Source organism: Pleurodeles waltl, chromosome 7, assembly GCF_031143425.1.
Source record: "Pleurodeles waltl isolate 20211129_DDA chromosome 7, aPleWal1.hap1.20221129, whole genome shotgun sequence".
Classification (NCBI taxonomy): domain Eukaryota; kingdom Metazoa; phylum Chordata; class Amphibia; order Caudata; family Salamandridae; genus Pleurodeles; species Pleurodeles waltl.
Window position 1 is genome coordinate 803,947,751 of NC_090446.1, and position 15,523 is coordinate 803,963,273.

Consider the following 15,523-nt stretch of genomic DNA (forward strand, 5'->3'; position numbering starts at 1 on the left):
AGGGGCGCGGGGCCGCAGGGAGGCAGCGGCATATTTATATTTATATTTTTATACCTTTTATTGCTTTGCACCATTAATTAATGCTTGGGTCAGGCCAGGCGTTAGGGGACCTGTGGACCCATTTCCATGGTTAAACACCATGAAATGGGTCCACAGGTGTCCTCCCCAAGCCCCAGAAACACCCCCACCAGAGGGACAATGAAGGATGGGGGACCCCATCCCAGGTAAGTAGGTTAAGTATTGGTAAGTATTTTTTTTTTTTTTGTGCCATCGGATGCCCTAACTTGGTGCTCCCTGCATGGCAGTGGATGCAATGGCTACGCCCAGGGGACCCTGGCCCCCTGTGCTGGCCACTGGGGTGATGGCCATGACTTCTGGATTTGCTAAGACAGGTGTCATGTGTTAGGATGGTTGTGCGTCAGGAAATGACGCTAGGCAGGTTAACAGCATTTTTTTACTTTAACCAGCCTAGCGCCATTTTTTGAGGCAAAACCTCCTTCACCCCTACCGCCACCCCCACCCGCCTAATGTCATTTTTACTGATAGTAGTCCAAGCTTAGCGCCTGTAAATTTGGTGCCCAGCTGGTGCTTTGGAATGACGCAAGCTGGCGCTATACCTTTTGCCGTAAGTTTGCGCAGTTTTGCTGCAAAAAGTATAAATGTGGGCCTTATTGTGTAATGTAGGATGGCCTTTAGAGTGGCATAGTGCAAGCTGGGAGGAAAAGGAGCAGGGTGTTACCACCATCTAGATATGAGAGTGTGAGTGCCTGAACAGCAGTTCTGGAGTAGTGTTAGACCTGACAGCCTTAATGTGTTCTTCCCTCCATTCTTTCTGCCTTTCATCTCCTGTTTTTGCTGTATCATTTTGCTGGCCTTAGGAGTCTGGGCACTTTACCACTGCTAATCAGTGCTAAAGTACATGTGCTTCTCCTCTAAACGTGATAACATTGGTGTATCCACAATTGGCATATTTAATTTACTTGTAAGCCCCTTGAAACGTATATTATATACCCAGAGCCTACAAATTATATTCTACTAGTGGACCTGCAGCACTGATTGTGTCACTCACTCATGTAGTCCAGTAAACATATCTCAGGCCTGCAATTGCAGAGCCTGTGTGTGCAGTTTCACTGCCACTTCGACTTGGCAGTTTAAGACTCTTGTCAAACCTTAAATTCCCCTTTTGCCTCATGCAATTCCCCCATAAAGCCCTTAGGGTAGGGTGATATGTAAGTAAAGGCCAGGACATGTACTGTTAAGTTTTATATGCCCTGTAATGAAAGACTCCCCAAGTCGTTTTTCATTACTGCGAGGCATACTCCTCCCATAGGCCAGCACTGAGAATTATTTAATTTAATATACTTTTAAGATGTAATTCGTGATCAGAAAAGAGTAGCTACATCATGTTTCAAATAATTCAAATGGTAATAATAAATTCTCCTTACTGGTGAAGTTGGATTTATTATTATTATTTTAGAAATTATTATTACTTTTTTAGAAATGCCACATTCAAAAAGTGGGCATTTCTCTGCTTCCGCATCTCTGTGTGCCTGACAGTCTACCTCCAATACACACCTTGACTTTAGCTGGGTGACAGTTGCATTTGAGCATTCCCTCCAGACAGCTACAAAGCATGACACCCAACTGCAGCTGCATTTGTCTGCATACTGTTGAGTCTTCCTGGACAGGGAGGATAGGAAGAGCTGTTACTTACATTTTAAAGGGTAGAAGCCCGAGCCCCACACAAAGGGCTGATTACCCCTAACTGCCAACCTGCAACCAGGGACGGGATGAAAGGGGGTTCTGTGCGCTTCAAGGAGATGCTATGAAGTCACTGACACTTCAAATTCACTTTTGCCTATAAGTACTGGGGCTCCGAACCTAGCAAATCATATCATTATTGGGCTTGGGAAGAACTCTGCTGGAGTAAAGACCGCGAAGCTTAAAGGGCAGCCACTCTACCTGGACTAACTGTTCCAGAGAACTGCCTCTCTACTTTGCTGCTCTGCCCTGCTGCCTGCTGATCTTTGCCCTGCTGAGGACAAGGACTAGACCCATACTGCTGACTTAGAGTGACTCCGAGGGGTTGCTGGCTTGCCACCTGTTCTACTGCAGTCTCAGGAACATCAAAGACTGCCTGCAATTCTCCTGGTGCTGCTGGACTCTGCTATCTGTGAGTCCTACCCTGGCCTGAGGTGCACCTCTCCAGTCCTGGGCCTCAGAAGTGGGTTCTGCAGCTGATTCCTCAAAAAAACTTAAGTGCATGTAAGATTTTGCTGCACTGCCCTTTGATACCGATGCAGAGCTGGCTCAATGACAGCAGATTCAAAGCCTGCATGGCCCAACAACATATCGCATTCACTTCAATGCAGTTTGATGATGACACTGTGACCTGACTGCGTGGAAATACTGACACATTGTGCCTCGACGTCGCTGCTTTGCTCTAAGAAAAATGTTGTCTCAAAGGACACTGCGTGGGTTCTGTAGTCGGCCTACCCTCCATCAGAGTTGTCCTGAATATTGGCTTTGCACCAGTCTCTTACAACCTGAAGTAACCTTTTGACCTCTACTGACTTCTAATCACTATTTCTGATTTAATCTTTAAAAATTCCTATCCGAACTTGAACAGTTAAAATTCTTGTTAGTTTCATTTATTTTTACATAGCTAAATATTCTCTATTTTTCTAAACCTGTGTGAAGTATTTTGTGGTATTTTCATTGTATTGTTGTGTGTTTGTGTGTGTGTGTGTATGTTGCACAAATACCTTACACATTGCCTCTTAATTTAAACCTGACTGCTTTGTGCCAGACTACCACAGGGTGACCACAGTATAATTTAAAGTGTGTATCTGACTTACCCTGACTAGTATTGTGGTTCCTACTTGCACAGGGTACATACCTCTGTCAACTAGAGACCTAATTTCTAACAAGTAGCATTCTGGAAGAAATTTGTCACTTTTGTTGGTGGACAGATCTGGTTCCAGGCTTTCTTTGTTGTTGGCAATATGTTTGTTGAAGGTGAGGTTAGTATCCAGGGTGCACCCATGTGATTTCGCATTTGGTGAAACTGGTGGTTCCAAGGTGTCAAAGTTCATATCATTGGGCCAGGTTTGTAATATTGCTCGCCTGTTTACCTTGGCCAGTAGCATGAATTCAGTATTGATGGGTTAGAGCTTCAGGTCGGCCCTGGACTTCTAGGTCCGATTGAGGTGCAGGAAGTGTTTAAAGAATTGTATGTCTGGAGTTGCAGAGACTTTCAAAAAGAGTTGTGTTTTCATCTGCATATTGCTGAATGTTATTACTGTTACATGTAGCTAGAGCTCCAGTGGGCTCCATGTAAAGGTTAAAGATAACAGCGGACAATACAGAGTCCTAGGTGACTGAGCATGTGATAGGTATCTTTTGCCACCTGAAAGTGCCTCTGTGAAAGAACTGTTGTCATTAGAAAGGTAGAAGGAGAATCAGTAAAGAACATTACTAGTGAATCCCATTTGAGTCTCCATGGTATGGATGAGGGTGAAAGATGGATTGTGACAGAATTAACAAGTTGGTAGGGTTTAACCTTTCACTTTAGGTACACATTTTCTCCTTCAGCGTGTTACTTTTATATTCAACCTCTTTGCAAACAGTAATGCATTAGTACTATATTTTGCTGATGCTTTATAATACCATGATGGTCAGGGCTGACCTTTAGCATGGACGAGCTGGGTCCAGGCCTAGGATGCCAATATTCTGAGGTGGTGAATGGAGCTGTGAGCATTAAGGTTATGCCAACAGCAATACCGTTCTCATCTTTCTCCAGCCTTGTCCCTGCCTATTCCTTTCTGCCTGATTTGCCAGTTTAAAGTGGTTTTAGTCCTTCATTATAAGACTGTAGGCGATGTTTTTAACACCCCTTTGGCCCCCTTCGTTGCCCTCCCTTCATCCTCTGACCCCTGCTGACACACATCAACAGAACCATCACAAGGCAGCGCAGTTATTGGTGATCTAGGTGAGCTGGGGGAGGTCTGGGGATGTCTGTGTTCAGGGGCCAGTCCCTGCTCATCCAGGTACTGACCAGTGAACCCACAAGGAACTCCCTGCTGCCTCATTTAATTCAGTACCATCAGCAACGAGCAAAATTGCTCTCCGCCTACGCCCACGCTCTTAGCAAAGGCCGGCTCTGGTCATGATAACGTGAATACACGAAATCATGGACATATAGAGGCACACATATTTTCTCTCCGCCCATAAGCTTTCTCTTTGCCATGTTACAATTATTTTGACCACTATAAGTAAATGTGCTGTTCCTTCCCTTGTGTGTACAGTATGAAACATGCTGCAACAACATAAACTTTTCAGCTGTGCAGAAAATCACCTGCAGGTTCCACAATTAAACCAGACATGGTTTGTTCCCACAGTAAAACTAAGAGCACACGTCGAGTGTTCATGTTCAGCTTGCAGCCACTAGAGGTCTTTCACTCTCCTATAATAGCTGCTGCTCGCTTCACATTGTTGTACAGTACGGATTCCTACAAAACGTGAGCAGAAGCGGTGCACTCCTCGCACACGGACAGTACTATATTCAGAATATCTTCCTTTTACCTCTGCTATTCCAAGCTTATCACCCACTATGTAGGATCAAGGAAACACGTTATTATGGGGTGATCCTTTCACATCTCTGAGGTAAGGATTTATGGTGCTAGTTATAGATGTCATAAATGCATTCGTTAGTAGCTTGCTGAGTTTTTGTTCATTGTTGTTTTGAGACTGCATTTTTTGGAATCTTTTTAATAATCAGTATGTGCATAATAAAATGCGTAATATTTAAATCCACTTGTTTCGCATTCATTTCTATTGTATCCTTTTGTATTTTCAATCGTTTTGCGAAGAATCGATTGGTCTCATTTAGCACTCGTCTGGGCGTTTCAGAAATAAAAAACATATCTTGTTTTTGCAAAAATCAATTAAGATGAACAATATTGAAGCCCTAGGTTTGCCTAGCCCAGGCTGCTGCAGAAAGTTTTTTTTTAATTTCTTTCAATTATATGTTACTCTTCATCAACCCATATAATCCTGGTAGGTCTATTTGAACTGTGAACGTATTTGATGCGAAAAGGCTACAGCTACAAAGCCAGAAAAAACAATATGTAAATGTCTTGTGATAAAACGTAACTGTCCAATATCGTGGTTTAATAGAATGATGTGGTGACAGCATGAAAGTTAGCACCACACGCCTCTCATGTGCCATCTACAAAGAGCAGTGGACTGATACAAATCTACCACTTGCTCTTTAATTTTACCAACACTTTAAGTTGTAGCATTTTGCTAAAGCGATTAAAAACTTCATCGAATACACATTGCTTTTGATTCAGCATGTCATGTAACAGAGGCAGCAGAGGAATGCAGTAGACTGGATGCACTGTTAGGTGTGCTTATGGCTTTCTTGCTTTAATTGTGCATTTTTATGCTTTATATTTATACATGTTGTGCATTCATCCATCTGCATGTGGGTGTAATGCGATGGAAAATAGATCTAATAGTTTATTTTCAAACAAGTTTATCTGATTCTGATGTTTGAGAGAAAACAGAGATCGAAGGATCCAAATTAATCCAGAGCAATAATACGTTGAAAGAAAATTAAGTACTTTAAGCATTTTTTCAAGGACGGGTAATGTTCATGGAGTTTTAAAACAATTGCTTAATGTGCAGGAGCTCCACATACAACAGTCGGGGTTAAGCACATCAGTCATAGCATGTGTGTCACTGTTTGAAGTTATACATGATTTAAACAAAATGTGTACACATCAATCGTTTAATGGAATTGTGGGAAAAACAAAAGTAACGTATTGCTTCACGGCACTAAGCACAAAGGCGAGAAAAAGAAGTTCCAGGCTTGTTCCCAAAGCGCTAAAACACAGTTTAGGATGGAACCACTGCATTATGCATTAAAACACGTGCATCTCAGAGATGGTATAAATAGTGTCATCGGGCAAAATGTAACTATCAACAATTAATTTGATCCCTCAACTGAATTAATGCTTATTGAAACGTGTTTTGACAGATAAACAAACGTATGTACCAGATATTCCGTATGGCAGTCATTGATCTAGATATTTTAGATAGACTGACTGACAGAGAGATAGATATATAGATAATAGATAGATAGATAGATAGATAGATAGATAGATAGATAGATAGATAGATAGATAGATAGATTGATTATGTTCTAAACCAGATTAAAAGGAATCCACAGAACGTTCATTTGGAAACTGTTTTAGATACATTTTCAGGCACTACAGTTTCCTAATTTTGTTTGATGTATAATTACATTCTACACTAATTGATTTATTTATCACTTTAATTGAGTGCTGACTAGACCAATTGAGTGGTATGCAGTAGTTGTATCTATGAGCAGCGTCTGTTAACAATACTTAGGCTTGCAGATGCAATGTATTGATTCTGTCAGTAGGGGTAATTACATTACTAAGTACTTCACAAAACTTTTATAAGCTATAAGAATCCAGTCGATGAAAGAAGGGGCACGTTTAAAGATGATTAAATATCATTACTGATCAGTACTGAAAAGGGACTTTCACATTTATAGACTCATGAGTATCTCGTTTTTTCAATCAATGATATATTGTAACTTGTAATATTGAGTACTATGTCGATGTTTAGCTTAGATCTTCATACACAGGTACTAAAATAAACGTACAGCTTTGGAGTGTTTGAACCTAGGTGGGAAAATACAGGAGAGATGCATAGTGCACTCTGCCACAGTATGAGTGCTATAGGTGATTATGCAACATAGTTATCTTTAAAAGATATATGAGCTGATTCATGAAAAGGAAATATTTTCCCATAACTACTACCACTTAACAATAAGAATAATTTACACTTAAGGGAAACGCATCTCTTCTACTAAAAGAGCATGTAGTGGAAAATCCAATAGGCCTTGCCATGCCAATGCTCTCAGTTCATCACTATTGGGTTTGGCAATGCTTTTAAAATTGCACCGGTAATGATAATCCAACAGCAGTGGCCAGAAATATAGGAATTGCATTTTCAGTACTTCCAAGATGGCAATCAAGGTAATGCTAATTGCAGAAATCTTTGAATAGAAAATTAACATTATTTTCTTCAGTCCCAAGTAAACCCCGTGTTGCATCTAGATGCAACATGGTTTTGAGCTTAGACGTATAAAATAACATTCAAAGAAGATTAAGTGAAGCTGTAGAGACAGAAAAAAGACAGTTTCACAGGAAGGGAGAGCAAAATAAAAAATAAAACAAAAAGCTATTGGCATTATAAATTCATAACTGGACTTTTCTTGCAACATAAATTGGTCAACCCTGTCTCATAATTTTGTCTTTTCCTGCCATGTTTTGGTAGACACTGGCAGCTACTGACATCACAAATCACAAACCCTTGAAGAGAGGCAACAGAGAATAAGGCTGGAAAAGTAATTTCCTTTTATTTTAACAGAATGAAGTCTTGCAAGCATTCTTGTCTCGCATTTCAACAAAGCTCAAATTAAGTTAACAATAGCAGAGAAGACTGAGAACATTTATGGCCCCAATAAAGGAGATAAGCAATGGCCTGTGTGAGATGTCCTGAGTGCTGGCAGGAAGGGGCCATGGAGGAGAGACCCCAGATGCAAGGCTAAGGAAGCCTCACATCATTGCTTCTGTGTTTAGCTACATCATGCCAGAAAGGGCACATTGTGGCTTTCGTGAGCAGTGAGCTAAATGACTGGGTATTTTGTAAAATATGCTTATTTTAGGAGCCAGACGTGACGACAGCACTGGAATAAAGCCAAAACAAATGTCAGCGACACGGGAGAAGGTGGAAGGAATGTAATAAAACACAGGCATCTACCAACCTAAAACACCCACAGTGAAAAGGAAGCACCAAGGAAATGCCAAAGTAGCTCATCACAGCAACAGATAAAGAAAGCAAAGTGGAATAATACAGTAGCTGGGCATTGCTCTGAAACAGAAAAAGGAGGGAAGAAAAGACAGAACTGACCACAAGCGAGCAAGAACTTTTAAAAGGAACTGCAACCAATAATTTAAATTGCTTTAACCCCTAGGGTGCCCAGGACGAGCTGGTCTCGCAGTCGGCACCGGGAAACCAGCTCGTCCTGCTAGTGGCCCCTGGTGGGAGCGCTAGCGCTCCCCCAGATGGCCAAGCACCCCCTCCCCTGGGCAGAGATGGAAGTGGAATCGCTTCCCCTTCCACCCCTGCCCCCCTGCCTGACCCCTCAGTGGTGTATGATGACATAAGCGTGCTTTCGCGCGCTGACCTCATCAGAGGCCTTCCCTCCAGAGAAATGCAAAAAGCATTTCTCCTCCGATCACGTGGAGGGGGCAGAGAGGCATTAAAGGTGAGGAAAGATCGGCCTTGCGTGATGTGTCCACGTTGTGTTTTGGGGCATTTCCTGTGGCAGGCACTAGGCCTACCCAAATAAGTGAGGTATCATTTTTATTGGGAGACTTGGGGGTATGCTGGGTGGAAGGAAATTTGTGTCTCCTCTCAGATTCCAGAACTTTCTGTCACCGAAATGTGAGGAAAATGTGTTTTTTTAGCCAAATTTTGAGGTTTGCAAAGGATTCTAGGTAGGGGAACCTGGTGAGAGCCCCATAAGTCACCCCATATTGGATTCCCCTAGGTCTCTAGTTTTAAAAAATGCAAAGGTTTGGTAGGTTTCCCTAGGTGCCGGCTGAGCTAGAGGCCAAAATCCGCAGGTAGGCACTTTGCCAAAAACACCCCTGTTTTCTTTGGGAAAATGTGATGTGTCCACGTTGTGTTTTGGGGCATTTCCAGTCATGGGCGCTAGGCCTACCCACACAAGTGAGATTCAATTTTTATCGGGAGACTTGGGGGAACCATAGAATAGCAAAACAAGTGTTATTGCCCCTTGTCTTTCTCTTTTTTTTATCCTTCCAAATATAAGACAGTGTGTAAAAAAGACGTCTATTTGAGAATTGCCCTGTAATTCACATGCTAGTATGGGCACCCCAGAAATGAGAGATGTGCAAATAACCACTGCTCCTCAACACCTTATCTTGTGCCCATTTTGAAAATACAAAGGTTTTCTTGATACCTATTTTTCACTCTTTATAATTCAGCAAATGAATCACTGTATACCCGGTATAGAATGAAAACCCACTACAAGGTGCCGCTCATTTATTGTCTCTGGGTACCTAAGGTTCTTGATGAACCTACAAGCCCTATATATCCCTGCAACCAGAAGAGTCCAGCAGACATAACAGTATATTGCTTTCAAAAATCTGACATTGCAGGAAAAAGTAAAACGTAGAGAAAAATGGCTGTTTTTTTCACCTCAATTTCAATATTTTTTTATTTCAGTTGTTATTTTCTGTAGGAAACCCTTGCAGGATCTACACAAATTACCCATTGCTGACTTCAGCATTTTGTCTAATTTTCAGAAATGTTTAGGTTTCTGGGATCCAGCATTGGTTTCACACCCATTTCTGTCACTGACTGGAACGAGGCTGAAAGCACAAAAAAAATCATAAAAAGGGGGTATGTCCTAGTAAAATGCCACAATTGTTTTGAAAAATTTGGATTTTTGATCCAAGTCTGACTGTTCATGAAAGCTGGAAAGCTGGTGAATTTAGCACTGCAAACCCTTTGCTGATGCCAATTTCAGGGACAAAACCACAAGCTTTCTTCTGCAGCCCTTTTTTCCCATTTGTTTTTAAAAAAACAAAATTTTCACTGTATTTTGGCTAATTTCTTGGTCTCCTTCAGGGGAACCCACAAAGTCTGGGTATCCCTAGAATCCCTAGGATGTTGGAAAAAAAAGGACACAAATTTGGCATGGGTAGCTTATGTGGACAAAAAGTTATGAGGGCCTAAGCGCGCCCTGCCCCAAATAGCCAAAAAAAACACCTGCCACCTGAGGGGGAAAAGGGCTGACAGCAAAGGGGTTAAGCTATAAGAAGTATACTAAAAGTATACATGAGGTCACATGCTTACGCTCGACCTAACAAGGCAGTTGGGAGGGGGTGGAAGAGCAACAGGAGATGTTTGGGAATGTGGACAGTCTGACGGGGAGCAAACAAAATACAGCAAGAGGAGAGAAAAACAAACAGGGCAGGAGAGAGGAACAAGCAGGACATGTATTACCGTAGTGTGCTACGTTTCAAATGGTTTAAAAAATGGGTGACATGGAGTCAGAAGTGGAAGGATAAAACTTATCTAATCAAAAACCAGGATGAAGCAGGGATGTTCCTGAGGCAAAAAACACAAGAATAGTGAGGAAAACCATCAGATCTAGAGTAGAAATTCCAGTGAACAGGAAAACCATTCAGTCATGAGCAAGAGGCAGACCCAAAGCCAATTCTACGTAGCATTGAAAACCATACTGCCTGTAGCAAGACAGAAAAAGTTTAAAATATGAGGCTCATTTAAACCTGTTTGCATGATTTAATTTTACTAACTCTTTAAATAGCTTAAGTTCAGGAGAATGATTTGGATCCTGCAGGCCCTATGGAGTATGGGGGGCCCTCTTTTCAGGGGGCACAATCACATTCTGCATTGGGCTACAATATTTTGTGTTACACCATTGCTAAATTTAGGAATGACATCGATGTTTTGTAATATACAAATCTGGGATTTGAACTCATAAATAGATTTAATCACACAGCATTTTTTGTGTGAGTAATTCTCATCCAGTATGAAATGGCCAGGAAGATTTTGTCTACATGACAGGGCAGGAATAAATCGCTTTCCAAATCAGGAAGGGCAATAAACTTCCAAAAAATACTGGGATTTTAAAAGAGCTACTTTCTCCTTGTGAAAATGGATTTTCTCTGCGTATCAGAAAAACAGCCACAGCAATTGTACTTCCTCTCCATTTTTCATGTAAACATTTACATTTGTATACTTTTGCCTGAAAAAACTAATTTACTAAACTTTTCTAGAATATTGTCTGGAAACATGTGGGAACTCTACTTTTCAATTATGCATCTGGAAAACTTTTATGAATCCCTAAAAATTGCAACCATACGAGATCTGCTACAGCAATTTTACCACATTCCAAGAATTAGGCTCTGTGTAAGAAATTGACTAGTGGGTTGATTAGAGTGTGAGCACTGGTGAAACAGAAACCACATTCCTTGTCAGGGTAAGGCACAAGCAACCCCAAATTAACTTGGGCTCAACCCGCTGGTAGCTTGGCACAGAGAAGCCAGGCTTAACTTACAGGCAATGTGTAAAGAATTTGTGCAACAATTCAAACAGTAACACAGTGAAAACACAAAACAAAAAGAGCCCACAACAGAGTCAGAGAAATACATAGAAATAAATAAAACAAGACCAAAATGATATAAAACTAATTTGTATAACCAGAAACATTGAATTTAAACGTTTTTAGAGACAATAGTGGCAAAAGGCCTAAAGCACCAACTGTTGACCTCTGGGCGCCATGGACCAGAGAGAGTCACAAATTCAGGCGGAGATGGAGCACGAGTCAGCTACAGGGACCCTGTTAACCCTGCTGAACAGAGTGCCTTAAATCCTGGGTTGCAGTGTGTAGTGTGGATCCACATCAACGATGCAACCCACAGTCAAAGCTATGAGTCAGTTCTGAATTGCAGCGAGGCTGTGGTGTGAGGTCCTGTTGCATCGGCATTGAAAATACCATTGACTGGGATTTGGATGCAAATTACGGAGTTGGGGGTGTGGCACGCAATCAGGGTAATGCATTGGTTCTGATGTGCTGCAAGGCTGTAATACAGAGTCCGGCTTCATCATCGACACTGCCATCAACAAAAGTTGCAAGGTCCTGTGCTGAAGATGCATCACGCAGTGGTGGTTCCAAAGGCAATGTCCACACTGGCAATGTAAGTCCTTGCAATGGGTCCATTCCATGCAGCAGTGGAAATGCATTGGTTCTGCTCGGGGTTGCACCACAAAGCAGAGGTGAGGCATCAGTTCCATTTGATCCAAGGAGGCTGTCAAAACACCTTAAGCCCACTTTCACGACTGGAGTGGCACCACTTGGCACAGTAGATTTACAGATGGCCGCATACAGGTGCAGATGCAAGATTATTGGAAGGCTGTTATGCCACTGAGACTTCAGATCAGTTGGCCAGCCAACTAGTCATTGAAGTCACCCTGGGTTCTGGGTTCAAGAGCTTCAGGTCCTGTCCTTCTCACCGTGGTAAATGGGCAGCAGGTATCTGGTCAGCACAGCAAAGCAGGATTCCAGCAAAGTGCAGTCCAGCAGACTGGAAGTTCTTCAGCAGCACAGCAATACTTCTTTCTGGCAGAATATCCATAGGTCCAGAAGTGCAGTGAGGATTTGGTGCCTGATGTCAAGTATACACATCTGCCTTTGAAGAGGAAAGGATCTTCGAGAGGAATGCCTTTGAAGTGCACAAATGCTTTGCTTTCCCTGCCCTGGCTCTAGACTAACTACAGGGGGAAGCTGTCTTGTGTGGAGACAGGATGCAGCCTATTTAGTTTAAGTGAGGCTGTGCCCAGTTCCCACTCCAATCCTGCCAGTGATGGCTAACCCACTCTCACCTAAGCTCCAACTGCATGTGGCTGTCTAGGAGTAATACACAAAGCCCAGCTGCCAACTCCACTCAGTCATGTGACCAGAGAAAGGCTGCAGGCAACAAATGACTATGGCAAGAAATGCCAACTTTGTGGAATTTTCAGAATTGTAATTTAAACTTCAACTAGTTTTAGAGTTTTTCACTACCAGGACATGTAAAAGTTTAAATTACATGTCCTACTTTTTATATATTTTGCACCCTTCCTTCTGGACTGTTCAGGGCCTTCCCTAGGGGTAACATATGCGTTTGAAAGGAAGGTTTCTTTGAGACTGGTAACAGGTTTATTTAAGTATATATTAAAATGGTGGTTTGAAACTGCACACACAGGCTCTGCATGAGCCATGTGTAAAGGGCTACTTAAATAGATTGCAGGTGCACTAGTAGCATTTTATTTACAGGCCTTGGTTACACGTAGTACAACTTTACTAGGGGCTTGTAAGTAAATTAAATATGCAAATTGAGGATAAGCCAATATTACCATGTTTTACGAAGTAAGCACCTGCACTTTAGCACGGTTTAGCAGTGGTAAATTGTGCAGAATCCAAATGCCAGCAAAATGAGATTTAAAAAATGTTGGGGGGAATACCACCTTAAGACTGACAGGTCGAACATCCTGTTTGTAAAATGTTAAACAATACATGCAAGAGAATGTCTTAATTTCAGATTGAAATTAAGACATACTGGCAAGTGTCCCCAGGGTGGCATGTGACAGGCAATGAGAGCGATGAACTAAAACTGCATTGGAGGAAATTCCAAAGTTTGTTTTTGCTGATTCACAAACAGGAGGGCAATATTCTGTTTCAGCAAATTACTTGTCACAGTTCTTTTTTAAGTCTGGCACTTACCAGGAAATAACTGAGGTACCACTTATGGATATTCCTAGAAGAGATACTGATTGTAACTATTTTGAATAAAATCCCTTTTTCCTTTCCACTTAAAAAGCTCCACCTATTTGGATTTCAGATTATTTTATTTTCTATATGCAAGATCTTGGAGCAGCACTTTTAGCAAGATCTGTGCTAACAATGAATTTATTTATTTGTGAATTACATTATGTGTACAAGTGAATTGTACACCAGGTACAATTTACCTATGTAACATAAGGAAATGCATATAAGTTATAGTAAAAATGAGCAGTAAACATAAAAGCGGGAGTGGTATAACTTCCTAATTTCTTTAGCCTTTGTGAATAAGTCCCAGGGACACAAATGATAGGGCTGTCTTTGAAATTCATGTGATTTGCTTTTGTGTAATTATGCAAAATTATGTCAGAATAATTTAAATTTCGTTCAGGCTTAGAGACAATGCCATGTATTAAGTACGTCTGATGCACTACTACTATCTTGATTGAAGTGGACACATCAGAGAAAAGTCACTGTAGTTTTGGAAGCGAGCAGAACCAAGACTGCAGATTCTATAAACCCTAGAATAGATTGGCTAGGGCACTTTGAGCCATTGCAATTTATACAAAATGGCTAGCCTTAAGTGGGTTGGGTCTTTAAAACATGTTCTAATTTCCAGCAGGCATAGCAGTGCATGCTTAACTTGCAAAAATGTTTAAATGTTAGCTAATAAATAAACCCCCTAGGATCTTCCAGTGAATGCATATTGTTTCGTGGAGTATGCCTATTTTCCCCGACCCTACTTGCATTGATTATGCACTCTGGGAAATTTCTAGAAGTAATTCTAGGGTAATATTAAAAAGGTTCCTGCTTTTTTTGTTTTTCTTGTGGAAAACATTTGTGATGAGATGACTTCTCTTCTCCTATACTATGCCAATAATGGGTGTACCACACGCACATGAACCTACTTGTCATACCAACCAAACTTAGGCCAGTTGCAGTCCAGACAAATAAATGCAGAGGTTTAGGAACTCCCACCCAATTAACACTTTTTGGATGCCTTGATCACTGAAGGACTAGTCAAGAACCAGTCAATTACTCACCACTGCAGACCACTTGAAATGGCAGAGAAATCTGCACACATTCTACAGTCTTCAGCAGAAGCATAGATTAATCATTAAGATTCAGGGGGATGTGAATCTAAAATGTCCCAATGAATTGAGTTATGGCCTGCAGGGCCCACAGGGTGAAAAGGTGCAACACCATGGTTCAGAATGGGCTGTTCCAGTATGGAAAAGGGTCAGTACTGATTTGTATTAGATGGGCCTCTGAGGCTGATTTAGAGTTTAGGGGTCAATTACGCCAACTGTAGCAGTGACTCAAGGCCTCCCAAGGTCCATTTGGCAAGTTTTGAGTCAGGCCAACCACACGCTTTCCTCTGTTGATGTAAAACATCCTCCAAAGGGCTGACAGAGTGGACTTGTAAGTAAACTATTCAACAATCATCCATAATCAGAGTGGACCGTTAGATGGCTTTATTTTTTTAACTGTCGATCAATACAATCTATATTAATAAGGGAAAGTAAAAAATTAGAAAGGACCCCCATGGTATGGGAGAAATCTCTAAACCTAACGTGTAACAATGCTACCTTAATTACTGTCTCAACTTTACCAAATGTTGTAGGTTTTCTCCTAAGCTCGAATTCCTAAAAAAAACAAATCCTTAGCTCCAATACGGTGTTCCTCAGGGTTTGCCATTAAGTCCTACATTGTTTAATGTATATATTCAGCCTTTAGATTAGGTGGTGCAATCCATCTGGCTTACACTGATATCGTATGCAGACAATACGCAGCTTGCAATTTCTTTATCAGACATTACTTCGCAGGACAGAACCAAGGGCCATATGTACGAAAGCTTTTTCCCATAGGCACAGAATGGGTAAAATCCTTGGATACATATGGCCCCAAATTCCCAAAGGTATACTTGCAATGGCCAAATGGTTGAAGGACAGATGTCTTCACCTTAATGCTTGTAAGACTGAGATTTTTCTCCTATGCAAAACTCCCTTGCCTGAGATGACCAATGGTGGCCCTCTTCTCTTTGGC

At 41.4% G+C, this 15,523-nt stretch overlaps 2 protein-coding genes across 2 annotated transcripts in view; one reads left to right on the top strand and one right to left on the bottom strand.

Moving 5' to 3' along the window:
- The window catches only part of DOCK2 (dedicator of cytokinesis 2), a 2,133,690-nt gene that overhangs the window by 593,849 nt on the left and 1,524,318 nt on the right, over window positions 1–15,523 (bottom strand). The window lies entirely within an intron of this gene.
- Window positions 4,497–15,523, top strand: part of INSYN2B (inhibitory synaptic factor family member 2B) — a 514,920-nt gene continuing 503,893 nt past the window's right edge. The window contains exon 1 of the mRNA XM_069199341.1: window positions 4,497–4,665. The gene's annotated coding sequence lies outside the window, so the exon portion shown is untranslated. The remainder of the gene's footprint in view (window positions 4,666–15,523) is intronic.